General features: G+C 57.5%; 1 non-coding gene across 1 annotated transcript in view; it reads left to right on the top strand.

Annotated features, from left to right (window-relative positions):
• The first annotated feature begins 2,122 nt into the window (after positions 1–2,122).
• The window catches only part of LOC124732647, a 1,874-nt gene continuing 1,496 nt past the window's right edge, over positions 2,123–2,500 (top strand). The window contains exon 1 of the ribosomal RNA XR_007008775.1: positions 2,123–2,500. This exon is cut by the window's right edge and continues 1,496 nt beyond it. This is a non-coding gene — a ribosomal RNA (small subunit ribosomal RNA).

Raw genomic sequence — 2,500 nt, forward strand, 5'->3', positions numbered from 1 at the left:
GTTGTGCCTCAACCTAACCCATGTTGTGCCTCAACCTAACCCATGTTGTGCCTTAACCTAACCCATGTTGTGCCTCAACCTAAACCCATGTTGTGCCTTAACCTAACCCATGTTGTGCCTTAACCTAACCCATGTTGTGCCTTAACCTAACCCATTGTTGTGCCTTAACCTAACCCATGTTGTGCCTTAACCTAACCCATGTTGTGCCTTAACCTAACCCATGTTGTGCCTTAACCTAACCCATGTTGTGCCTTAACCTAACCCATGTTGTCGCCTTAACGTAACCCACGTTGTCGCCTAAACCTGCTCTGTAATTGTTATACGACTCGTTCAATTACTGTAGTGTTGCCCACGCCCGCAACCCTCGCAATATAGTTCGCTACTCGCACTGCCCGCACCCCTGTGTATCGCTTCATGTTAAACACCTTGCAAGTCTTGCTCACTTTCCACATGCTCCTGCTGTACACTGTAATGTGGATGGCAGCAGGACGTACATTGCCGCCCCTCCCCCACGTCCCCCACCTTGCCCCCCTGCCTTCGCAAGCTGGTTGGTGAGAAGTTTGCATGTTCAAATGCCCTTCGCATGCGACGTACTCAGGCTACGTTGTGGTGCGGCCTGTGTCAACTGTCCCGCTGATGTCGTACGCGTGAACCACAATCTGTACTGCACATTCGTCCTTATGTACCTGAATGATACATCGTGGCACATGTGTGACCGCACAACGACTGCGCCCAAAAACGGCGGACCATACAGTGCAAATATTGTGCACGCAGCTACGTGTCGTCTCCCTATGAGAGCTGGATTGCAGTGTGGTACGCCATAGAGACGTGTGGGAGGAACGGACGCCGTGGATGGCGATCAGCATGAGCTGTCTGTTGATGTATTCGGACCTAGGTCGTCTCTCCTCACACACCGTGATGGCATGGTGCACCGCGTTCCATATCTGCGACATGCTACAGAGGCCGGTTGACAGTCGTTTCGAGCAATGGACATCGCATACGTTACGGGGGGCCACCTTCCACGTATTGTCTAGAGCGTGCACATTTTTGTTGCGTGTATGTGGGCAGACGTAGTGTGGCGTGACACCTGACACAGGCATGCAATAATCGTTGAAGTTGCAAATGGCGATGGACGCCTGCGTTTTCTGGTGAAGTTACGCAAATGAACAAATGGTAACCTGTTGTGGTGCGGTTGTTCTCGCTAGGGGTGAATCGGTGATGGCGACGATAGGTTGAGGTACTAACCGGTTTGTTCCAGCGATACCCCACCATGCCGACGAAAACTGAACGGCATCTGGGTGTGAAGCGATACGCGGGCGGTGGCTGGGTGGGGACCGTCCCCCGGCCGGTGAGGGGGGCGCCTCCCGGCGTGCTGGCCGCCGCGGTGCGTGGGCGCACGCGCTACAGCCGGCTGGTGGGGGGCGGCCAGTGGCAGGCGCGCCGGCCGGACGGACGCGGCAGCGCGTCGCAGCTGCGCGCCGGCGCACCCTGCGCGCGCGGCGCCGTGCGGCCAAAGTAGGTCCTCGCGGGCCCGGTGCGAAGCGCGGTGGACATCTTCAGTGTGCTGGTCCGATTGAGGACTGTGTGCGTTGAGGATGCGCCGCCGCCCGGCGCTCGGCGCCCGCGACGCCGTCTGCTGCTCGGTCGCCCCAGCGGTTCTCGCTGGTGGTTTGTATCGCAGCTGTGCGGGATGTGTTGGCGCGTGCGCTGTGCTGGGAGAGTTTCGCTTCGGCACCCAAGTGGGGCTTTTGTCCTTCTGTGGGCGCTGGCGTTGGAGCTGCCGGTCACCGTAGGTGGCGCGTGTTGTCTCCCGCCGGCAATGCCACGACAGCACGCTCCCCGGGCCTCTGTCGGCAGCGGCAAGCTCAGTTGGGGAGCACGGGTGGTCGCACCGAAAGCGTCTACTCGCCTAACTCCGGGCGATTGCGCCTCTCTCGAACCCGACCAAGTACTTGGGACGGCGCTGCGCGCCGCCGGGACCTGAGAGGGTTTCGAGGTGTATTGTGCAGGGGAGCTCAGCCTCCTCCTGTTTGCAGAATGATTGAGCGGACGCTTGCGTGTTCGCGCGGGCCCCCGGGACACACTCCCGGGCGGCCGGCTGCTCAGCTCTAGTTGACGCAGCTCCCTGGTTGATCCTGCCAGTAGTCATATGCTTGTCTCAAAGATTAAGCCATTGCATGTCTCAGTACAAGCCGCATTAAGGTGAAACCGCGAATGGCTCATTAAATCAGTTATGGTTCCTTAGATCGTACCCACGTTACTTGGATAACATGTGGTAATTCTAGAGCTAATACATGCAAACAGAGTCCCGACCAGAGATGGAAGGGACGCTTTTATTAGATCAAAACCAATCGGTCGGCTCGTCCGGTCCGTTTGCCTTGGTGACTCTGAATAACTTTGGGCTGGATCGCACGGTCCTCGTACCGGCGCGCATCTTTCAAATGTCTGCCTTATCAACTGTCGATGGTAGGTTTCTGCGCCTACCATGGTTGTAACGGGT

The sequence above is a fragment of the Schistocerca piceifrons genome, unplaced genomic scaffold (assembly GCF_021461385.2).
Source record: "Schistocerca piceifrons isolate TAMUIC-IGC-003096 unplaced genomic scaffold, iqSchPice1.1 HiC_scaffold_1359, whole genome shotgun sequence".
NCBI classification, from domain to species: Eukaryota; Metazoa; Arthropoda; class Insecta; order Orthoptera; family Acrididae; genus Schistocerca; species Schistocerca piceifrons.